Below are 26,118 nucleotides of genomic sequence, written 5' to 3' on the forward strand. Positions count from 1 at the left end.
AGAGGAAGTATGTAAGGATACTGAACGGGTAATTCAGTACGTAAAGAGAGATGACAGTCTAATAATCATGGGGGATTGGGATGTGTTTGTAGAGGAAGGAGAAGAAGAAAGGATCACGGAAGAATATGGGCTTGGGAGAAGGAATGAGAGACGAGAAAGACTAACTGAATTCTGAGATGAAGAGGTTGGCAGGGAAGAGTAATTCGTGGCGGGCCGCCTCAAACGAGTCAGAAGGTTTGTGACTGAAACAAAGCTTAAGAAATAACTATAGGAATATGTGTTTTATGAGTACCTTGCCTCAAAAGGTAACGGATAATGAAGGTCTGTGTAGTTAGCTAGGTGATGGGCCATCGATAATAGTGAAAGGGTGTAAGGCAAAAAAAAACATTGTATGGTAGCGAAACACGGACAGCTGGAAAACCAGAACAGAAGAGAAACGGACCCTTTGAGATGTGGTGCGACCGAAGAACGTTGAAAATTAGGTGTACTGATAAGATAAGGAATGAGGAGGTTCTCGCAGAATCGGTTTTCGAACCTTTTCAGGTTCATCTTCAGATGGTTTCTGGAGGTTACATCATTATGCTAGAAATGATGGTGTAACCTCCAGAAACCATCTGAAGATGAACCTGAAAAGGTTCGAAAACCGGTTCATGAAATAAAACATAATTATTCAAAAAAGGGGAAGAAATTTCTGAGAACGTACGTTTGGAGCACAACATTGTATGGTAGCGAAACACGGACAGCTGGAAAACCAGAACAGAAGAGAAACGGACCCTTTGAGATGTGGTGCGACCGAAGAACGTTGAAAATTAGGTGTACTGATAAGATAAGGAATGAGGAGGTTCTCGCAGAATCGGTGAGGAAAAGAAGACATGGAAAACACTGACAAGAAGAAGGAACAGGGTGGCAGCATACCACGGAATAACTTTCATGGTACTAGTGGGAGCTGCGAAGGGTAAAAACCACAAAGGAAAACAGAGACTGGAATGCATTCAGGAAAAAACTGACATCGTTGATTGCAAGTGCTACTCTGAGATGAAGAGGTTGGCAGGGAAGAGTAATTCGTGGCGGGCCGCCTCAAACGAGTCAGAAGGTTTGTGACTGAAACAAAGCTTAAGAAATAACTATAGGAATATGTGTTTTATGAGTACCTTGCCTCAAAAGGTAACGGATAATGAAGGTCTGTGTAGTTAGCTAGGTGATGGGCCATCGATAATAGTGAAAGGGTGTAAGGCAAAAAAAAAAAAAAAAAAAAAAAAAAAAAAAGAAAAAAGAGGAAAGCAGTGTAATTGAAAATCCATTTTTCTCTTCACTTCATCCACTAGGAACCATGATTTGGAATCGGTGTGTAATTCGTATGTTGCAGGCAGTAAAACTACAGTACGCTGAGGTACTTTGTTCAAAAAATGGTTCAAATGGCTCTGAGCACTATGGGACTTAACATCTATGGTCATCAGTCCCCTAGAACTTAATACTACTTGAACCTAACTAACCTAAGGACAGCACACAACACCCAGCCATCACGAGGCAGAGAAAATCCCTCACCCCGCCGGGAATCGAACCCGGGAACCCGGGGAGGTACTTTGTTATGACCATGCAATGACCTCCTGTGGATAACAGCACGTACAGATCCTGATGGCGTTACGGTTAAGAAGTGACAGTAACGACGTGGCTGCGACACGTCCAGTTGAGTCCTCTTGGGTGCAGCAGGCATCCCCAACACACAGCTCTGGAAGCTGTGGCAGCGGAGGGCTGGGTGGCGGCGTGCAGGCGGAGCTCCGCCGTGTTGTTTCACCTGGCCCGGCCTGTTCTGTTGTGGCGCGGGCCGCAGCCTCCAGCACCGGTCCAGCCGGGCGGCGGGCGACACCCCCGCTGTTTGGCCACGTGGTCGCCTCGCCGGTCCGCGCAGCACAACCCTTTATCTCGCGCCAAACACGTCGCGCTCCCTTGGGAACCGGATAGCGCCGCCGCCACTCCACAAAAGCGGCTCCCGACCTACCCAGCCAGACACACCATCTCCTACCGGCCTCTCAGGGTTGTTGTGTACCTTATGGACTAAATCTGGAATTGTTAACCTCTTGAATGCACGCTGCAAAAACTGAAATATATATATTTTTTACGAATGGATGCTGTTTGATACAAATGTTGTACAGTTATTATGCGTATGATTGGAAGCAAAAAGGGGAAAAAATTGTTGAATTCACTAAACAACCCGTCTCCAACCTTTTTAAGCAACACGAAAGCAGGGCCTCGAACTGAGTACTCTAGGATAGGAAACGTATAGAGACCGTGTAGATCAAAGACAACATTGCGGGAGTGAAACACAGCCTCGCAGGACCAATTAAATGCAACCAAAGGTACCCCAGATTCAGCAGAGTGAAATGGCAAGCCGTATGAATGGAAAGTGTAAAATTATATCCGGAAATTCACTGCGTGGACGCACAGAATGACACTAAAACATGACAAACTGGCACGTCATAAAGTATATGAAAACGTGCCACTCTGCGTAAGCCAAGCTGTAAATGATGCATTTTCAGTTAAAAATAAATAAATCAAATGTGATCTATGTTTTACAGGTCGCGGATCATTTATGGGTGTCTTCCAGGAAACGGAGTTTATTTGAACCGTATTTGGCTGCTGTACACAAAAAAACGGAGTAAGGCGGTTACAACCTCACCCCTGTGACGAAACACAGTCTACAAATAGTTTTCGTAATTGAATTTCTCTTACGTAAGTTGAACCGTCGTTACCGAGTCTATTGTTGCCGCTGTATTTTCCAGGCAAAGTGCTCTTGAAACAGTGAATCACCGCGGGAAGTGGCCGCGCGGTTTGAGGCGCCATGTCACGGATTGCGCGGCCACTCCCGCCGGAGGTTCGTGTCCACCCTCGGGCATGGGTGTGTGTGTGTGTTGTTCTTAGCATAAGTTAGTTTAAATAGTGTGTAAGTCTAGGTACTGATGACCTCAGCAGTTTGGTCCCTTAGAAATTCACACACATTTGAATATTTTTTCAAATAATGAATCTTGCAGTTTGCCGAAGGTATTAAAATCAAAATAACATATTCTGATTTTACTATAGCTTTTATTCGTGTTTATGAGACATGCAAACTGTCGAACTGTCTGCATCCCATTGCACTGACGCACAACTATCTGGGATTTTACCTGCATTCCGAAAACACCCCTTGTTATCATATCTTCTGCTGTAAAGCGAGCGAATCCTTCCTCCTCTGCATTTAACGACTGACGTGCCGCAGTGGGACTACACCGCACTCATACTCTGGTGGACTCGGTTCAGATCTCTATCCGACCAAACAGATTAAGCCGGCCGCGGTGACGGAGCGGTTCTAGGCGCTTCAGATCGGAACCGCGCGACTGCTACGGTCGCAGGTTCGAATTCTGCGTCGGGCGTGGATGTGTGCGATGTCCTTAGGTTGGTTAAGGTTTAAGTAGTTCTAAGTTCTAGGGGGCTGATGACCTCAGCAGTTAAGTCCCATAGTGCTCAGAGCCATTTGAACCATGCTATTTATTGTTTGTCATCTTCTATTACAGTACTGCCGCCTCGTTTTCTTATTCCATTTACTGGCGTCACTAACTTCCTGCCTTACTTGCCCGTGAGCGGCAGCAGCAGCGCGTATCGATAAGTTCACTGTCGTACCATCTCTGGAGCGATCGATAATATTTCTGGGTCGTCGCGTGTCTAAAAACGCTTCAAATGGCTCTGAGCACTATGGGACTCAACTTCTGAGGTCATCAGTCCCCTAGAAGTTACAACTACTTAAACCTAACTAACCTAAGGACACCACACACAGCCATGCCCGAGGCAGGATTCGAACCTGCGACCGTAGCGGTCTCACGGTTCCAGACTGTAGCGCCTAGAACCGCTCGGCCACCGTCGTGTGTCTGGCAGTCAGGTGGAGACGGACCAGCAGTGCAGTCGGGACACAGCAGCAGTGAAGTCGGGGACGGAGCATCGGTGAGGCGCGGACAGCCAGTGCTCGCCGACCCCTGGCGACACACGTGAACTGTCCGACGGAGGGGGGTTGGAGCGGGACGACCGTTGGTTGGTCGTTCGGTTGGTCGTCTCATCGGCCGACCTATATTTGGTCCTTTCACTATTTCCGGACCTGGGAGTCGGTCGGTTGGCATGGAGCAGGAAGGAAGTGTCGGTCGAACGTACACTGGTCGGGGCCGCTGGCGGTGTGCGCGTGCGGTTGGAGTGTGAAGTGCTGCTTGCGGGTGCTACGAAGTTCGTCGCCCAACGATCTTGAGCATGAAAGTTGAGTCCTCACTTAACCTACTATCGAGCCTCAACTGTTTGGATTCCTTCGTTTGATCCTGGTTGTCGCTTCAGGGACATTCCCACGAGCAACAACGTTTGTGTATTCAAGTCGGCTAAGATTCCAGCCGTCTTCCTGCGTAGTTTAACTTAACTGAATTTATTCCTTGTTACTGAAATTGACCAGCGGTATCTTCTGCCTTGTGGCCGTTGACGTTCCGGTTACCTGCCCTGCTCGTTGGTGTAATTTTCGGCAGTGTATTTTCCTCGTCGTGTTGTTGATGTCCAGTGCAGCGTGTAGTTTGACAGCTCAAGTGTTGCTGGTCGTTGTGGGCGTCAGTATTTTGTGAGTCGTTGTATTGAGATCTTGTGGTCGTTTTACTGGTTGCGTGGAGCAGAACTGATTTTGTTGATTGGTTCGTCGGCTGTCTGTCGGTTGAGTTGCCTTCAGATTAAGAAGTCGTTGGACACAACACTGCCTGTCTCACCTAAACGGGCGTTGGTGTTACAATCCCAGGCTGACCTATGGGAACATCTGAGCGCCGTTCCTTGAGTGTTACATAGTAATTTAGTTGTTTGGGTTTTAGTTATTTGGTTGATGTGTGGCCTTCAGCCGAGTATCAACATCTCTTAAATTAATGTCCTTGTCTTGCCCTTAATGCAAGAGATTGTTATTCTTTTATATGGGACCTTCAACCGAATTTTTTCTAGGTCTTAAGCCGTTAAACATATTTTGTTGATATGTGGTCTTCAGCTGAGTATTAATATCTTTTAAATTAATATTCTTCTCTTGCCCTTAACGCGTGAGCTTGTTATTCTTTATAGGTGCCTTCAGCCGAATTTTGCATGAAATGTTTTAAGATAAGACCTTCTGCCTTTTGATTGAAACTTTTCTTATTGCTTAATATGCGGCCTGCACCCAAGTTCCATTTAAATTAAATTTCTAAGGCCTTCAGCCTCTTTAGATTGAAGATTTAGAAAATATTTTAGGGTGAAACCTCCAGAAGAACCTTGCATTTCAATTTCTTGCTGGGGCCTTTGTATTGGATTTTGAGTGTGGCCTTCAGCCGATCTAAAGTTAATCAAAGGAGGTCGATTAAAGTTTTGAGTGTTTTGCATCCTTGTTGTAATATTCTGTGTTGATAAATAAAGTTTATATGTTGAGTACAACTGACAGCAACTTATTTTGACCTGATTCGCTCTGTCCGCGCTAGCCCAGGCATCTCAGTAACAATAATGAAAGATTAATAAAACTCTGTGTCATGCACTTTCTAAAGTTAGTGTGTACGGGGAAATTTAAAGTAGACTGGGGTGGCAGTGAGAATTTGGATCGAGGAGGGAGGCGTGCCAAGGTAATCTGTGTAGTTGTCTGAACCACTGTGCCAAGGTGGCTTAGCGGCTAGCGCACTTCTCTCGTAAGCAGGAGACTCCGGTTCGATTCCCCGCGTTGGTGCAAATTCTCAATTGTTCCTACAGTCTACATCATAAATTATATAGGACCAATAAGCTCTCTGAAATCGTGCTATTTCATTCGTACGTCTCTCCAAATTATTTCATTTTGGCAAGTACGTGGGATTTGTCTCACTGAGATGGAAGTAGTCATGGGAGGGATCACGTATAGTCGTGGCACGCCCTCGAGTGTAGGACGCACGGACACCTGTTCACCACTCAACGATGGAATGTTTGTGCTGCGTGTACTCAGAGCCGGCCAGTGAGCAGTGCAGCACGGCCGGAGGATAATCGTTCCTTCACAGCCACTGCCGGAGTGGGACGCCCCTGGACGGGTCAGATACCATCGCTTCCTGCCGCGTCCACCCCTTCCACACAGGCACTGTTATCACTGGGATCTGTGGAAACGTCTCGGTGTTACACATGTAAACACCTGTTATGTAAGCCAAGTTTATAGATGAAATATATGCTAAGCAGTCCTGATTTCTGTTGAGAACAAGTTTACATCTACTCTAAGAACTCTTGGTAGTCTTTGTCGTCGCTCGTCGTTGAACCTCCTTGTCGTCTACCCAGAAAGAGAGAAGCAGTGTTTCTATCTTCTTATACATTTTTACGCTACAGATCACAATAAGATGTAAAAACGACGAGGGCGTAATGTAGCAGTCAAATTTGTCCCCACCCGTTTCTCATCAAATCTATCTTTCATCGTTTTACTGCTGGAAGCGGTAGAAGTATGTACATATATATATGGCGGCAGGGATAGCGACATATTTTAATGAAACTAAACATGTCCTTGACATAAGGTTGGTTTGAACATCACAGTGCGTTATTAGGAATGCCTTTAGTGATGAGACAGCACTTCTTTGCTTTCCTCCGACTTTTGAGCTAAGTTGCTATATGCTCAACGCAACTTAGCATTAGCGCGGGGGATTCTGGGTTGTGATTCTGTTCCAAAAATAAAAGATGTCAACTTTGTGGTCTGTAGTTACCCGTCACAATTGTAATAGCACAGGCATGATTTTTTTTTTTTTTTTTTTTTTTTGTTAGTTTCGTTCTCTCTGGCCTAAAAGCATTTCGTCACTCTCCTATCATCGTCAGTAGATACAATAGTTGGAGCTAGGTATATGCGTACTATTTGACATCTGACATATGTCAACAAGATTCTCTGTGTCTCATGTAGACTCTTTCTTTCTCTCTCTCTCTCTTTATCATTTCCTCTCTTTCTCGTTCAGATACTTTCACAAAATATCTTTCATGTACACACTTTCACTCATCACCATTAACTATGTGTTTGCCTCATTCTCTCTCTCTCTCTCTCTCTCTCTCTCTCTCTCTCTCTCTCCCTCTCTCTCTCTCTCTCTCTTTCTCTCTCTCTCTCTTTCTCTCTCTCTCTCGCTCTCTCTCTCTCGCTCTCTCTCTCTCTCTCTCACCCCCCCCCCCCCCACACACACACACATACACTCACCGTCATTCACTGCAAATTCCTTATCTTCGATGGGATGTTAGGCCTATTTACTTATCTAATGATGAGGTAAGTCGAAAGCTACTGGAATTCTAGTATACCTGCGGCATAATCAAAGAGCATTTTGAAAGTAGCGGAAGATGTACATTCTTTAAACTACACGTACCGGTATAAGGTAATGGCAGTATCCACGTTGTTACATGGATGGAAACGAGATTTCTGAGAGTGGTAGTTACTTGCACATTAGTTAATAGGAAGAGTAATATAGAGATCAAGAAAAAAATTGAAATACTTAATCTGAACGAAGAAATAGTCAAGTACAGGAACAGGTAACGAAAATGCAAGTAATTGCTCAAGTATAATCCAAACCAAGAAAAAAGGACGATCGTTGATCCAAAGACAAGACAGACAGGGACAAATAGTCAAGGGCGAAACAAACCTCAGATGGGTCAGCCTTTCATGTAGATGAGGTGAAATAGGCACTTAATGTTTCTTGATACTGTGCAAACGAAATACAAACAGAGTCTTAATGATTCTATTACATTAACAGAACTTCTGAATAAACTGTCGACGAACCCACACCAGTGGCGAAACATGTTTGGGCGAGAAGAAACTGTGTTTTACGGAATAGTGGATCCGATTCACAAAAATGCTTACACTCAAAATCGAAAGAACGTGTGAGAAACCCATGATTATTACTTCTCAAAATGCCTGCACAGCAATAAGTTTCAAATCTTAAGACCAATGACAAATACACTGTACGACTCACGTCACCCACTGGCTAAGGAAAGATTGTGCCTGCATATCCCCATAAAGCTCGTCAAATTACTCGACTACATTTCAGAACTGATCTACAGTATAAGAAGGTAAGATACACCTCTTTATGAATCAGAGGCTCTGACGGTTGTGCGACCGTGTTGGCTGCAGATTCCTTGACTTGCGCCATAGGGTGGTGGGGTTTCGGGTTCCGCTGAATAGGTCAGGAGTTCACTACACTCAGCTGGCGGCTACACGGGTAGCGGAGGCTGTGTGGCGTGGACTGGGCGGTTTTTTAGGTTAAAAGGCCTCGGGAAAGTACGGGGTGGGCTGCAATCTCAAAGGGTGCATGGCAAATACAGGACGTGCTTGGATCGAGCAACAGTCGGAATTGTAGTTGTAAATTGTTGTAGTTGTGCTGGGAAAGTCCCTGAGTTTCAAGCGCCAATAGAAAGCACATAAGCTGAAATCGTTATAGGTACAGAAAGCTGGCTAAAGCCTGAAATAAGTTCTGCAGAAGTCTCAGACGGTGTTCAGGAAAGATAGATTAGGCAGAATTGGTGGTGGAGTGTTTGTGTCTGTCAGTAGTGGTTTATCTTGTAGTGAAGTCGAAGTAGATACTCCGTGCGAATTAGTATGGGTGGAGGTTATACTTAACAGCCGAACTAAGTTAATAATTGGCTCCTTCTACCGACTCCCAGACTCCGATGATATAGTTGCTGAACAGTTCAGAGAAAATTTGAGTCTCGTAACAAATAAATACCCCACTCATACGGTTATAGTTGGTGGGGACTTCAACCTTCCCTCGATATGTTGGCAAAAATACTTGTTCAAAACCGGTGGTAGGCAGAAAACATCTTCCGAGATTGTCCTAAATGCTTTCTCCGAAAATTATTTCGAGCAGTTAGTCCACGAACCCACGCGAATTGTGAATGGTTGCGAAAACACACTTGACCTCTTAGCCACAAACAATCCAGAGCTGATAGGAAGCATCATGACTGATACACGGATTAGTGATCACAAGGTCGTTGTAGCTAGGCTCAATACCGTTTCTTCCAAATCCACCAGAAACAAACGCAAAATAATTTTATTTAAGAAAGCGGATAAAGTGTCACTAGAAGCCTTCCTAAGAGACAATCTCCATTCCTTCCGAACTGACTGTGCAAATGTAGACGAGATGTGGCTCAGATTAAAAGATATAGTAGCAACAGCAACTGAGAGATTCATACCTCATAAATTGGTAAGAAATGGAACTGATCCCCCGTGGTACACAAAACAGGTCCGAACGCTGTTGCACAGGCAACGGAAAAAGCATGCGAAGTTCAGAAGAACGCGAAATCCCGAAGATTGGCTAAAATTTACAGACGCGCGAAATTTGGCACGGACTTCAATGCGAGATGCCTTTAATAGGTTCCACAACGAAACATTGTCTCGAAATTTGGTAGAAAATCCGAAGAAATTCTGGTCGTATGTAAAGTACGAGGTGTGGCTAGAAAAAAACCGGACTAGTACTGGTGAAACAATAAAACGAATGCAATAAGGCTGAAAGTCGCGTGGCCTGTCACGGGACTCTCGCTCCGCCTACTGCTCGAGTTTCATCTGCCTCCTGCACTCAGTCTGCCCGTGGCGTCTGTTTTAAGTAGTTGACATTTTGTCTGTGCGTCGGAAAATGTTGAGTGTACAGAAAGAACAGCGTGTTAACATCAAATTTTGTTTCAAACTAGGAAAATCTGCAAGTGAAACGTTTGTAATGTTACAATAAGTGTACGGCGATGATTGTTTATCGCGAACACAAGTGTTTGAGTGGTTTAAACGATTTAAAGATGGCCGCGAAGACACCAGTGATGACACTCGCACTGGCAGACCATTGTCAGCAAAAACTGATGCAAACATTGAAAAAATCGGTAAACTTGTTCGACAAGATCGCCGTTTAACAATCAGAGCAGTGTCTGGGTTAACAGGAGTTGACAAGGAAAGTGTTAGGCAGATTCTTCATGAAAGTTTCAACATGAACAAAGTGTGTTCAAAAATGGTTCCAAAGTGTCTCACAATTGAACAGAAGGAACGCCGAAGAATAATTTGTTCTGACATCCTGGGAGACATTGAAAGTGATCCCACCTTCTTACAAAATGTTATTACTTGCGATGAATCGTGGTTTTTTACTTACAATCCCGAAACTAAATGCCAATCGATGCATTGGAAAACTCCTGGTTCTCTACGACAAAAAAATGCACGAATGTCAAAATCGAAATTCAAGGCAATGATGATTGTTTTTTTTTTTGGCATCAAAGGGATTGTGCACATTGAGTGGGTACCAGAGGGACAAACAGTGAATCAGCATTACCACATTAGCGTCCTGGCTACCCTACGTGAGCGAGTACGGAGAAAACGGAACGATTTGTGGAGAAAAAAGTCATGGATCGTTCACCAAGACAATGCCCCAGCTCACAGTGCGTTGTCAGTGAAGACGTTTTTGGCAAAACACAACATTCCCATCTTAGATCATCCACCCTACTCACCTGATTTGGCCCCCTGTGACTTTTTTCTTTTCCCTAAAGTCAAGTCAGCTTTGAAAGGAACTAGATTTGAGACTGTTGAAGCAGTAAAAGAAAAAGCGACGGAAGTAATGTATGGACTTATCGAAAATGATCTGCAGCACTGCTATGAACAGTGGAAAATTCGTATGGAGCGGTGTAGAGACCGAGGAGGAGAGTACATTGAAGGAGATAACATGAAATTGTAAATAATTGTAAATAAATGTTTTTTCCAGCATCAGTCCAGTTTTTTTCTAGCCGCACCTCGTACACTAGCGGCAAGACGCAGTCAATACCTTCGCTGCACAGTGCCGATGGTACTGTTACCGACGATACTGTTACCGACGACTGTGCCGCTAAAGCGGAGTTATTGAACGCAGTTTTCCGAAATTCCTTTACCAGGGAAGACGAATGGAATATTCCAGAATTTGAAACACGAACAGCTGCTAGCATGAGTTTCTTAGAAGTAGATACCTTAGGGGTTACGAAGCAACTCAAATCGCTTGATACGGGCAAGTCTTCAGGTCAGATTGTATACCGATTAGGTTCCTTTCGGATTACGCTTATACAATAGCTCCCTACTTAGCAATCATATATAACCGCTCGCTCACCGATAGATCTGTACCTACAGACTGGAAAATTGCGCAGGTCGCACCAGTGTTTAAGAAGGGTAGTAGAAGTAATCCATCGAACTACATACCTATATCATTGACGTCGGTTTGCAGAAGAGTTTTGGAGCACATACTGTATTCAAACATTATGAATCATCTCGAAGGGAACGATCTATTGATACGTAATCAGCATGGTTTCAGAAAACATCGTTCTTGTGCAACGCAGCTAGCTCTTCATTCGCACGAAGTAATGGCCGCTATCTACAGGGGACCTCAAGTTGATTCCGTATTTCTAGATTTCCGGAAAGCTTTTGACACCGTTCCTCACAAGCGACTTCTAATCAAGCTGCGGGCCTATGGGGTATCGTCTTAGTTGTGCGACTGGATTCGTGATTTCCTGTCAGGAAGGTCGCAGTTCGTAGTAATAGACGGCAAATCATCGAGTAAAACTGAAGTGATATCAGGTGTTCCCCAGGGAAGCGTCCTGGGACCTCTGCTGTTCCTGGTCTATATAAATGACCTGGGAGACAATCTGAGCAGTTCTCTTAGGTTGTTCGCAGACGATGCTGTAATTTACCGTCTAGTAAGGTCATCCGAAGACCAGTATCAGTTGCAAAGCGATTTAGAAAAGATTGTTGTTTGGTGTGGCAGGTGGCAGTTGACGCTAAATAACGAAAAGTGTGAGGTGATCCACATGAGTTCCAAAAGAAATCCCTTGGAATTCGATTACTCGATAAATAGTACAATTCTCAAGGCTGTCAATTCAACTAAGTACCTGGGTGTTAAAATTACGAACAACTTCAGTTGGAAAGACCACATAGATAATATTGTGGGGAAGGCGAGCCAAAGGTTGCGTTTCATTGGCAGGACACTTAGAAGATGCAACAAGTCCACTAAAGAGACAGCTTACACTACACTCGTTCGTCCTCTGTTAGAATATTGCTGCACGGTGTGGGATCCTTACCAGGTGGGATTGACGGAGGACATCGAAAGGGTGCAAAAAAGGGCAGCTCGTTTTGTATTATCACGTAATAGGGGAGAGACTGTGGCAGATATGACACGCGAATTGGGATGGAAGTCATTAAAGCAAAGACGTTTTTCGTCGCGGCGAGATCTATTTACGAAATTTCAGTCACCAACTTTCTCTTCCGAATGCGAAAATATTTTGTTGAGCCCAATCTACATAGGTAGGAATGATCATCAAAATAAAATAAGAGAAATCAGAACTCGAACAGAAAGGTTTAGGTGTTAGTTTTTCCCGCGCGCTGTTCGGGAGTGGAATGGTAGAGAGATAGTAAGATTGTGGTTCGATGAACCCTCGGCCAAGCACTTAAATGTGAATTGCAGAGGAGTCATGTAGATGTAGATGTATTTTACTTCTGTCCGTTCTTGAAACGTACGTCTTATGGGACCTTACGTTATGTCCAAGACGTTTCGTGTTGGAACCACTCTTTTAAAACAAGTAATATTGATTACATTCCGTCTTTTTCGACTGCAATAGAAGTCTTATTTATACCAAACGTGTTTTGTTTTATTTCAAAGTATTTTCAGTGGTCACTACAACGATTTGGATTATATTCCAAATCTGTTTGTCAAGATCATAGAGAGTTCCTATGTTTTACATTATTAAAAAGTATTGAATTACAATGATCACTCACGACTTTTTTCTTCCTACTGCATTCATAACGTTCTTTCATATTAAGGTGCTCGGTTTTTAGAACACTGCACTTAACTGTCTCTAGATACATGCAGCGTACTGTTTGGTGTTGTGTTGAGGCACATACACCTCGCGAATTTTGTTTCGATGTCGCGAGATGTGATGGCCATTTGTTTTGTTATCTGTGGTTGTGGAAGCGTCTGCTGTTTCTCTGAGAGTGTGATTTTTCGCCTAGTGAGTGCGTGTATGTATGTATGTATGTATGTATGTGTGTGTGTGTGTGTGTGTGTGTGTGTGTGTGTGCGTGCAGGAGAGATATGTATCATAACTTGTGTGTGCATACATAATTACTTTGATAAAGCTACTTTACTATGGTACTGTGGTGGGTGGTCCTTTGTGGATATGTTGCCTTTTGTTTGTGATACTATTTTCGTGATGGCTAGAGGAACTGTTATTTATCTATTACATGTTTTATTAGTTTCTATAACATTCAGTGTCTGATGTTTGTTTGTTCGTTCATTATGTCTTCCTTTTCTGCGACTACGTTTTAAGTTAGGAAGCTTTCTTGTTGTGCCAGGAAAAGCATTTTATTGGGGAGTCTTATTACTTCCCTATCAGTTTCTATTGTGGTTGGTACATGGTATTCCTGTCGGAGATATTCTGCAAATGTTGAGTGGCTGGTGCCATAATTCCATACTTCTTTTATGTTCTTATTTCAAAGGTTCCGCTGATCTATTATGAATATCAAGCATCACAGCTGTTACAGTGGAGCTGGTAGATTCCTGGCGTCTCCTTCTTTAAACCTTTCTGTACTGAATTATTACTTTTGTAAGCTATTTTTATACCTAGGTTCCTAACGATATTACCAATTCTGTGCGTCACTTCGTTTCAGTAAGTGAATGTGTACCGTCCTTTAGTACCGTGACCTTGTTGTGTAGCAGTGGTAATTTCCGAACAGGTGTTTGTGGTGAGTGCTGGTGTCGTATTTTGTTCTACTTGTTTGGCCTGTTTCATTTTTATGTGTTCCTACATTTTCTCTTTGAATTTTGTAACTAGAAATTCTTTGCAGCCATTGTTTTCTGGTATTTGAATTACTACGTCTAACTTCTTATTGTAGGAAAATTTATGGTGTGATCTTATGGGACCAAACTGCTGAGGTCATCGGTCCCTAAGCTCACGCACTACTTACTCTACCTTAAACTAACTTACGCGAAGGACAAGACACACACCTATGCCCCAGGGAAGACTCGAACCTCTGCCGGGGGGAGCCGCGCTCTTATTGTAGTTGTGTTTGTGTTTATCTGGTGGCACTGTGTTTAGTATGTGCAGCACGTACCTGTGAGCTGTATATTTTATGTATTAGCAATGAGAAGAATAGTAACTGTTTGTCTCGCTGTGAACCACAGACGATTACGGTTAAACTCGCCGTCACTCTGACATTCGAGATACACTTTTGCACTCTGGAAACCAGCTTGCGATGTGTGGTGGAGTGTTCATTGAGCATCAATGTCATCTGCTCTGTCCTCTCTCCCCTTTAACTTTTCTATTCAGTTTGCTTTTGGTGTGCGCGAAGAACGCCTATCGCTAAGCCCGGAATTTCTCTGATTTTCCCATCATAGTCATTTCGTGACTTGTGTTAGGAACGAAGTAATATGTTGGGTGACTCTTCTTTCGAAGTATACCCTTTAGTAATAAGCCTCTCCGTAGCGATTTATAAAAGTGATGCTTTGGTGCTCTACCCGTGACTGAGCTTCTGATCTGATGCAGATAGAGTGCAGTCTTTCGTTCCCAGCGGCACTAGGAGGAGTCTGGTGGCGAACTCTTCGTCCTGGACACCGTTTATCCTCGGGAAACATCCCCGGTATTCAGCTTTATGACAAGCTGAGCGGACGGGGGCGGTCCTACCTGGGAACGACCTCGAGGGCCAGAGTCTAGCGCCCCACCCGCTAGACCAGCTGGCCACTACGAGTCTTGTCCTAGGGATAAACAAATTTTCTTAGGTTCAAATGGTTCAAATGGCTCTGAGCACTATGCGACTTAACTTCTGAGGTCATCAGTCGCCTAGAACTTAGAACTAATTAAACCTAACTAACCTAAGGACATCACACACATCCATGCCCGAGGCAGGATTCGAACCTGCGACCGTAGCGGTCTCGCGGTTCCAAACTGAAGCGCCTTTAACCGCACGGCCACATCGGCCGGCAAAATTTTCTTAGGATTTTTTACCCAATGGATTTCTCTGGGAGTTAGTCAAGCGGCCGTTATCCGAGATATAAACAGACACTCCAGAGTGTGTTGATGGACTCACCTAGCCACAGTTGACGCGTCGTGTGACTGCGAGAGAGACGTTGACATATGACAGCTGCGCGACCCGCGACCACAAGCGGAGCCCGACGTTTCTTGTTCTGTTCCGCCCTCGACTTGCGGCTCACCACAAATTACCCTCCACGCTTTCGTTGGCGGTTCATTAGTCGCTACTTAGACCACCTGCCAGCGGGCCATGGCCGGGAGATGGAACGTCACCTCCTGCCTCGCGCTCCAGCCTCCTCCCCGTTTACAGCCGGTTCTTCAACAGGCGACGAAGAATACACTCGGGCAACATTTTACTAATCCTGGAACATTTGTGTTTAGAGACTACCACTGAGCGCTAAAGCAATATTTCTCTCGACCTAGTTGCTGTGTTACTAGTACAGTTAGTGCACATCAGGTTACAGATTTTGAATTGCTTCTATAACGAACTTGTACAGATTGAATGCTAGGGTAAAAAAGAGTAAACGTTTTGTTATAGAAATGGTAATTTCGCATGAATTTTTATTCCTGTAAGTGCTTGCTGAATATTGAACAGTGGTTGTGAGTTTTACTGATTAAAATAATATAATCTCCACGGACAGCTGATAAAGACTTTACTTGTAAGTTGACAGAACATATCCATGTTATCTTTGTAATATCAACGTAATGTACCGTTTCCTGGCTTAGAGAACACGCTGAGACGCCCTGCTAAACCCGCAGGACAGGACAGGTAGTTTAAGTTGCGGAAAGGGGCCAAAATAAGCGGCTGTCACTTGCACTCGACCATAAAACCTTTTATTTGATCAAACATTACAAGAGCCAAGAAAATTTTTTTTTGAAAAAGGAACACAGCTTTAGTTTTGGAACTTAATTAGCGGCTGAATGCACTGTACAATCTCATGCCTTAAGGGCAAGATCACTTTCATTAAAAAACGGCTGAAAGCCAATAACTTAAAGCTCTACCAAAATCAGAAATTTTAAAGGCAAATCCTTATCTTAAAACAGTTCCTTAATTAGGTTGAAGACCCCAAGAATCTGACACCTTAAGAGCAAAACAAGTTAAATTCAGCTTCGGCTGAAGGCCCAACACTTAAGACTCAATAACATTAATTTTAAAAATGCCAGAGGCTTTGCGTAAAACAGTTCTTAAATTAGGCCGAAGGCCCAAACCATCCGACGCCCTAAGGGCCAAACAACCTTAATCTAAAAATCGGTTAGAAGCCATACAAGTACAAACAACAAGAACAAACAAGAAAAGGCAGTACACCCAAGGGCGCTCAGAGGTTCCGAGGGTCGGCCTGGAATTCAAACGCCAACACTCCCTTAGGTGAGAAAGGCATTCGGTCCAACCATTGTCGATCCGACGACAGCCCAACCAACAGACAGTCAACGGACCCACCGACAAGCTAACCTCTGCTTCACCCAACCAGAAGTCCGCAGCTCGTGGTCTTGCGGTAGCGTTCTCGCTTCCCGTGCACGGGGTCCCGGGTTCGATTCCCGGCGGGGCCAGGGATTTTCTCTGCCTCGTGATGACTGGGTGTTGTGTATCTTTCATCGTCATTTCATCCCCATCGACACGCAAGTCGCCGAAGTGGCGTCAACTCGAAATACTTGCACCAGGCGAACGGCCTACCCGACGGGAGGCCCTAGCCACACGGCATTTCCATTTTACCCAACCAGAACACAACAGGGAGTTCAACGGGACAACATAGAAGGTATTGGTGCACACAACCAGTTATACATTGAGCTGTCAAACTACACACCGTGCTGGACAGCGACAACACGATGAGGAAAATGCACAGCCTGAAATCTACGTCAACGACCAGGGCAGGTAACCGGAACATTAACGGCCACAAGGCAGAAGATTCTGCTGGTGCACTTCAATTCAAATAACCAGCTACAGTTAAACTCTACCGGAGGGTGGTTAAAATTTGCCAACTTGAAAACACACGTTGTTGCTCGTGGGAATATTCCAACAGCTGACAACAAACTCCAAACGACTCAATGTGAACAGTCGTGACTTGCTGGTAGATTAAGTCAAAACTCAACTTTCATGTCCAGGATCCGTGAACCACGAACCTCGTAGCAATGGGAACAGCACCACACACTCCGACACCACATAGAGGCTGCCAGTGGGCCCGGCCAAACTTCACGCCGCGGACACTTCCTCGCTGCTCCACGCCAACCGACCAACTGCTCGCACACAGCCCAGCCGGAAACTATAAGGGCCAGGCCAAATACAGTCCAAGGTGCGTATATCAATACACACCGCTGCTGCCACCCGCAGAAAGAGGGGATAACAGCATAATCGCGATAACGATGGGAGACTAAACATAGAATAGCAACCAAGGTTTAATCAGACAGACTGAGCCAGCCACGGCTCAGAAATCTTCTTCCATACTTGTCCGGCGGGAATCGTACTTCATAGAGGAGTGTAGTATGAGTGAGTACTTCCACACGAAGTAATTCAGTATTGTGGGGCAGTATGTATCTCGTAGTCGCCAGGGAATGGCCCAACACGGAGTCGTCTCCTGTGGCAACCTCTTCATCTCAGAGTAGCCCCTGCAACCTGTGTCCTCAATTATTCGCTGGATGTATTCCAATCTCTGTCTTCCTCTATAGTTTTTACCCTCTACAACTCCGTCTAATACCATGGAAGTTATTCCATGACGTCTTAACAGACGTCCTACCATCATGTCCCTGTCAGTGTTTTCTGTATAACCTTCTTCTTGTCGATGCTTCGGAGAACTTCCTCATTGCATACCCTATCAGTCCACCTAATATTCAACTTTCTTCTGTAAACTCACATCTCAAATTCTTCGGTTCTCTTCTGTTCATGTTGTGGTGTCACCGCCAGACACCACACTTGCTAGGTGGTGGCCTTTAAATCGGCCGCGGTCCGTTAGTATACGTCGGACCCGCGTGTCGCCACTGTCAGTGATTGCAGACCGAGCGCCGCCACACGGCAGGTCTAGTCTAGAGAGACTCCCTAGCACTCGCCCCAGTTGTACAGCCGACTTTGCTAGCGATGGTTCACTGACAAATTACGCTCTCATTTGCCGAGACGATAGTTAGCATAGCCTTCAGCTACGTCATTTGCTACGACCTAGCAAGGCGCCATTATCAATTGCTATTTATCTTGTGTTGCATGTACCGTCAGACCGATGTTCACCAATTATGGATTAAAGTTAAGTATTCCAACAGATACGTACTATTTTTGCTAGTCTCATATCCCTGACCTGTTCCAGACCTCATGCCAGCCTGCGTGAGCTTAAACGCGTGCCTTTCGGCTACCCGTCACTGTGGATTGGCTGTCTTGCCAGTCCACAACACATGTATTTACACACACCATGTTTCACCACCATACAATGCTGTACCCCAAATGTCCATTCTCAAAAATTTCTTCCCCAAATTAAGGGCTATGTTTGATAATAGTAGACTTCTCTTGGCCAGGAATCCCTGCTTGCCAGTGCTAGTCTGCTTTTTGTGTCCTCATTGCTCCGTCCGTCAAGAGTTATGTTGCTGCCTAGGTATCAGCACTACTTTTCATCTGCTTCGATCAATGTAACTAGTTTCACAGTTGTCGATAAAGATAACTACGATGCGGAAATACAACATTTTCCAAAGAATATGGACTGTACCCAGATACACACTGGACTGAGAGAACTTCAAGAAAACTCAGTACAGCACTAAAGACTCATCCTGAACGAAAGTTAATGGATTTGAACGTTGCTGTGCCGGCTCGAAGTATATGAGGATTTGCGGGTTACTCCTGAAAAAATACAGAGGAAATTCGTGATAGCCTTAATGACTGTCGAACCGTTGTGCTTCTTGAGACTACTGACACGGTAGCTGTAGGTTACGCTCGAGTACATTATGTTGTGAGTGGAGTTCTACATACGAAAGGCTATGAATGTGATGAATGGTAGACCAAAACCGCCCGATGAAGTATGGTTACGGTTGATATTTTTTCTTTCTTTTTTACTGTACAGTCGGCAAGTTCGTTAGAGACAAAGCGAATGGAACACGAATGGAGAAGGAAATCGAGCATGTATGCTTCAAAGAAATTATTCCGACATTTACCTTAAGCGCTTTAAACCTAAAGTACGATGCTTTCATGATCCATTGTTTTGGGCACTGCACCACCTTGGTCGGTAAAAGCAACTTCAAAATCATGTCCCCAACATTGGCGGGTAATCCGTTGTGTGAATTTTGGAGTCACGTGGCTGTAAATGAAACGTACGTACACCATTATACCCAAGAGACAAAGCAGTAGGTTGGCCAAGACGTGCATCGAAAAACTAAGAACAATTTTGTTAGGGAGTGGATTAATGACGATTATTCTTTGGGATTAACATGGGATACCATCATGATTCACTATTTGCAAAAGAGTAATGCAACATCTATCTCTCAGCACCCTGTTGACAGTCTCCATAATGTTCTGAAGTGGAAGTAATTGAAATTTAGCAGGCAAAGTACAGCTCTTTCACGATGGCAACACGCCTTCTCACACACTTAATGTTGCGACGGCAAAAGCGCACTAGTTTACCATCCATGCAATATGTGAACTGTTTTTTTATGGAATCAACAGAAATAAGTGATATCAGGTCAAGCGGTTATTCCTACTGTAACCGTTCGAATCCTGCCTCGGGCATGGCTGTGTGTGATGTCCTTAGGTTAGTTAGGTTTAAGTAGTTCTAAGTCTAGGGGACTGATGACCTAAGATGTTAAGTCCCACAGTGCTCAGAGCCATTTGAACCATCCTACTGTAACCGATTATTTTGCATAGTCTGAAGAAAATATTTGCTGAGGGACTGAAAAATTAGAATGTCGCAAGGGGACTCGCATTAAGCTCTACCAAGAGCATGTTCAGAAAGAAAATACTTACAAACGAATGTCATTTACTAGGTTTTTTTAGCAAACACATCAAACTGTCTTTGCACTGTTTTCATTATGAGACCGGGAATAGGTATTCTGCACTAGGGCTGTTGGATACCGTATGTATTCGTTACTGAGTAGCAAATATGCCACGATACTCGAAGTACCGTTTCGTGTTCCCTGGAACGTTTCGTTACTTAAAAATTTTATTCCCCGCAAGCATATTCTGCTTGAATCGACTCGTAATTTTCACATTCCTCCAATTCGTTATCCTCATCGGGCTCGTTACTCGTATGTCTTCATCCACACACGTAGCTATCATCGATTCGTATTCTTCCAGTTTGTTATTCTCTGGAGGTCAAGTCGATAGTGACACGAAGTTGAGAAAACATTTTGTCTGTCGTCACATTTTATTTCACTCATTCTGTTCGCACCCGGCTCGGGACGAGTCGGAAATACCTGTAGGTCTCCAATCCGTTACTTCCAGATAAGTTTCATTAGTTCTGTGAATTCAGAAGGCATGCAGGAATAATAAATGGCCAAATGAGTTGTGCAGGAATTAGTTCTGCTTTCCCAAGTTCCTTGCTAAGCGTTCAGTGCGACTGTAAAATTAAATTGTGAATTGTGCTCACAGGTGTTTACATTGCAATAATTATGCAGTTGCAATAATTATATGGCAACGGCCTTGCCGCAGTGGATACACCGGTTCCCGACAGATCACCGAAGTTAAGCGCTGTCGGGCTGGCCGGCACTTGGATGGGTGACCATCCAGGCCGCCATGCGCTGTTGCCATTTTTCGGTGTGCACTCAGCCTCGTGATGCCAACTTAGGAGCTACTCGACCGAACAGTAGCGGCTCCGGTCAAAGAAAACCATCATGACGACCGGGAGAGCGGTGTGCTGACCACACGCCCCTCCTATCCGCATCCTCACCTGAGGATGACACGGCGGTCGGATGGTCCCGATGGGCCACCTGTGGCCTGACGAAGGAGTGCTGTAATAATTATATAGTTGACATTCAGTAGCGAAAGTGACGAGTACTAAATACTCTGTAACTTTCACTTTACTGTTTTTCCGTCTTAAGCTAAATGCAACTTACTTAGACAGCATTTCCAGTGGTCATTCTGTAAATTACACATAATACGCTGCCACCTCTCGCCATATGAGGATACATAATGCAACAAGGAACATTGTCGACATAATCGCTTTGCTGGGCCATGTGATGTGGTTTGCAAAGGGATAAAGCTGCGTGGATGTACTGACCTCCGGATCTTTGAACCGGGACACTGACCGCTCAACGTTATTGCGACACTGTACTCCTTCACCACGTGCGTCTTTTCAGGCTTGCATTCGGTCCTGACTTCATTTTCATGGATGACAGTACGCGACTGCATCGAACAGTGCAGGTGGAGGTACTCTTGGAGCGAGAGGGTATTAGGCAAATGGACTGGATTACCCTTATCCCGACTTAAATCCCACCGAGCACGTGTGGGATGTGTTGGGGAGACATATTGCAGCTCGTCTACACCACCAACGACCATCGAGCAGCTGTCAATCACGCTGGTGGAGGAACTGACAGCCCTACCACAAGAACTCCTTACCACCCTTGTGGTCAGCATCAGAGCACGTTGCAAAGCGAGCACTACTGTCCATAGTGATCACACAAGCTATTAAGAATGATATTCCGACGTTTGTAATGTTGGTGACTTCAGTGTGATTATTGTTTTTGGATAAAAGTTTCATTCTCCTTCGTCGTATACGTATTTCTTTGTTACATCTACTTCTACATCTACATCATACTCCGCAAGCCACGTAATGGTGTGTGACGGAGGGTGCTTTCGGTACCACTATCTGATCTCTCTAACCCTGTTCCTCTCGATAATAGTGCGTGGGAAGAATGATTGTCGGTAAGCCTCTGCATTGGCTCTAGTTTCTCGAATTTTCTCCTCGTGGTCAATATGCGAGATGTATGTGGGTGGAAGTAATATGTTGTCTGACACCTCCTGAACAGTGCTGTCCCGAAATTTCAACAGTAGATCTCTCCGCGATGCACAACGTCTCTCTTGTAACGTCTGTCAGTGGAGTTTGTTTACCTTTCAGCCTCGTCAATCCCGTCTCTCCCAAGTTGTTGTGCAAGGCCCATCTGTGTTCGTGTGACGTGTACTGAACTTTACAGTTGCGAAGAATGGTGTGGCCCAACACGGTAACGGATGTATTACTGCGGCTGTAATACGTTGTGGTGATCTTAAATATAAGTTGGGTCTGGAGAAATTTAGTAGTAGAGATGGAATTGGCTATCGCACATTTCAGATTAATGAGGTGTTCAACAGAGACACTAGTACTTTGCCTTTGGCAGTTAGGACTTGGAATCACCGTAAAGTGAACGAGTCTGTTGCAATATGGTTTCAAGGCGATCTTGTGTGTAGAAGTATGAAATTAATTGGTGATCTGACTATGTATTACCACAGCCGGCCAGAGTGGCCGAGCGGTCCTAGGCGCTACAGTCTGGAGCCGAGCGACCGCAACGGTCGCAGGTTCGAATCCTGCCTCGGGCATGGATGTGTGTGATGTCCTTAGGTTAGGTAGATTTAAGTAGTTCTAAGTTCTAGGGGACTGATGACCTCAGAAGTTGAGTCCCATAGTGCTCAGAGCCATTTGAACCATTTTATGCATTACCGCAATTGAAATAAATATTATGTAAAAAATACACACAAACACACGTACACCCACACTGATGTTGCCAAAAGCCGAGAAGTAGTTCTTCTTGGTGTTGTAGCCCTCAGGGGCCCCCTGGAATGCTGTCTGTGTGAGGCACCTCTGGGGTGCTCTGTGAGTCAAATTCCCTCGTAACCTCGCGCCCCCCTGCTCCCAGCTAATTCCCATCGAGCTATTTTATTTGTCAATGAGACACCATGCGAAAGTTACTTTTATCCTTAAGTTTTGGACACCAGTATTATGTATACTTTACAGAATGAGCAGCGGGGATTCTAAATAAAAGCGAAATGACTCTGGCGGCGAAAATTGTGGCAATTATTGCGGAAGATGGCCAGCCAAACAAACGTACTTCGTAAGGAGTTTGTGTCTCCTCAAAAGCGAATACACGCGGTACAAAATTTTGTCGTTACTTTCGCAGCCCTGCGCTGCACTCAGTAATACGGCCATTATTCCTGCGGAGTGACAGCGATGTCCACACCGTATCGTTCAGCACATTAGTGTCAGCCGCAGAGAGCCGAGCGTCTGGGAGCGATCGCCGGGTGACGCGACCCGGCCACTGACTCCCATTGACACGGATCGATGCCAGGGGTGGCGTTCCCATGTAAATCACGGCCAATTGACCCGCTGCGCAACCGCGCCGTCCCACCGTGTGAAGGCGCGAGACTCTTGGCCACTGAGCACAGCCGGTCGCTGGAGGTCCCACTCCTGCGTATTGGGCATCCATTTCAGTTACGTTGCGTACGGCACAGGACCTCGAGAGACTAATACCTGTGTGTAACAGAAACGTCCGTTACCAATCTTCGGTTTAAAGCACAGCAGTCATTAATCTAAAGGAACGTTGAAGAGTCGCAAACCATTAGAAGGTATCGTCTAAAACCAGTGCATTGTCAGGTTCATGTCACTGGAATCTCAATCCGTGAAGCGCAGCTCTGCATTCTAGCCCAGATGAGCCATTCGAGACCGACCAATCGCCTTGTCATCCTCTGCCAACAGGATCAGTGAATGTGGTAAAGAGGGGCAACAAAATGACTACTCACGTTGGTGTGTAGCAGTATTACACTACAGACGAACCATCAGACTTTCGGAACAAATATCACCCGTACAATTTCGAAAATTTCAAAAGTCGACATGTGTGAGAAATATCGCACAATCAGCTTAACAGCTCATTCAATCAAATTGATGACAAGAATAATACGTATAAGAATGGAAAAGAGAACAATAGATCTGTTAGGTGACGATCAGTTTGGCTTTAGGAAAGGTAAAGGCGTCAGAGAGGCATTTCTGATGTTGCGGTTGATAGGAAGTAAGACTGAAGAAAAATCAAGATATGGGATTTGTCGACCTGAAAAAAACGTTCGACAATGTGAAATGATGCAATATGTCCGAAATTCTGAGAAATATAGAGGTAAGCTTCAGGGAAAGACGGAATGTACAATGTGTACAAAAACGAAGAGGGAACAGTAAGAGTGGAAGATCAAGAACCAAGTGCTCGGACTAAAAACAGTTAAGACAGGGAGGCAGTCTTTCGCCCTTACTACTCAGTCCATACATCGAAGAAGTGACGTAAATGAAATAAAGATTCAAGAGTTGGATAAAATTGAAGGTGAAAGGCCATCAGTGATAAGGTTAGCTGATTCCATTGGTATCCTCCGTGAAAATGAAAAAAAAAAAAATCTGTGCATCTGTTGAATGAAATGAACAGTCTAATGAATGCAGAATATGGACTGAGAGTAAACTGAAGGAAGACGAAAGTAATGAGTGTAACCTCCCCACAGAAATAATTAAAATGAACCAAGTGTAACCTCCCACGGAAATAATAATTAAATGAATTTTAAATATTGTAACCTCTGAACAAAATTGGCTCCCATTTATAATCTGTGTGCAGAAATGCATTCACATTTGATGTAGTCACAAAATTCAATTCCTAAACCCGGAAATAATAAAAAAAATCAGTAAGCTGGTAAATTTTATGACGACAGCAGCGCTGCGCCACGGCCCTGTATTCTGAATAAAAAAAGCAAAAATTCTTACCTCAATAAAAACTGCGAAAATATCTGCTCTTACCTAAAATTTTTTCGGCACAGCTCCGTGCAATGCTGGCCTATGCTTTGTGATTCGTGAAAGGAATAATCATCCATTGGATAAAATCTTTAAATTGAAATGAATGTTTTTTTTTTAAAAAAAAATTACTTTATATTATAAAAATTATTATTCGGGGCATTTTATAAAAGAAATTGGATGACAGTTAACATACATTACTAGATATGCGCAAGGCTGCTTCTATACCTTCTACAATAATACTCATCGTCCAGAATCCCGACCAGAGCAGACTGCAGACAAGCGCAGACACGCGCCGACTACTGCCGACTACTGCCGACTCACGCAGACTACTGCAGACTAATGCCGACTAACAACAAGCAACAACTAACTACATACTGCTCTCTGGTCAGAGACTCTCCTAAGTCTTGCCTGTTGCAGGCAGCGCATATAGCGCATACCTCTTACACGAGAAGTAGCGTAAAAAAATACTTAACATCAGAATTGGTGATCCCGAAGTACACGAAGTTAAGAAATTCTGATGCCTAAGCAGCAAGATTACCCACGACGGACGGAACAAGGACGACAAAAAAGCATACTAGCAGTGGTGAAAAGGGCATTCCAGGACAACAGAAGACTACCGATATCAAGCATAAGCGTTAATCTGAGGAAGATATTTCTGAGAATGTACGGTTGGAACACAGCATTGTATGGTAGTGAGACATGGACTGCGAGAAATCCAGAACAGAACAGAATCGAAGCATTTGAACTGTGATGTTACAGAAGAAAGTTGAATGTTAGGCAGACTGATAACGTAGGAAATGAGGAGGTTCTCCACAGAATCGGCGAGAAAAGGAATATATGGAAAACAAAGACAAGACAAAGGGACAGGATGAAAGGATATTATATTAATATCAAGGAATGACTTCCATGGTACTAGAGGGAGATGTAGAGGGTGAAACCCGTAGAGGAAGACAGAGATTGGAATACATCATAATTGAGGACGTAGGTTGCGTGTGCTGTCCTGAGATGAACAGGATAAAAAAAAAAGAGATTCAATTGGTTACACTAACAAGTTTTAATTACAAGTATTCGTACTATAATTTCTATGGGTTTATTTATCGAGTGTCATATTTGTTTTCAAGTTCAATTGCTGAAGTTGTGCTCCAGTTTTAATGACTGAATTTTTATTTGTGATTGTTATTTCTTGGCTGATTCTAAGGTACTGTTTAATCTGAGAATTACCAGCAAGGACAGTATTGTCGTTTATTTAATTACGAGTTAGGTTTTGGTCTTTTATGTCATTTGCAAGTGACTGAGTTTATGTCATTAACATGTCCTCCAATGTACGTTAATGACAGAAACTCAATCACTTGAAAATGGCTTGAAAGGCCGAAACCTAGGTCATAATTAAATAAGAACAAAACAGTCAAATGACTGTGTGTTCATTAAAAAA

The 26,118-nt window shown here is 44.2% G+C and overlaps 1 pseudogene; it reads left to right on the top strand.

Moving 5' to 3' along the window:
- The first annotated feature begins 20,586 nt into the window (after nt 1-20,586).
- Nucleotides 20,587-20,703, top strand: LOC124621226 (annotated as a pseudogene).
- The last annotated feature ends 5,415 nt before the right edge of the window (nt 20,704-26,118 follow it).

The sequence above is a fragment of the Schistocerca americana genome, chromosome 6, assembly GCF_021461395.2.
Source record: "Schistocerca americana isolate TAMUIC-IGC-003095 chromosome 6, iqSchAmer2.1, whole genome shotgun sequence".
NCBI lineage: Eukaryota > Metazoa > Arthropoda > Insecta > Orthoptera > Acrididae > Schistocerca > Schistocerca americana.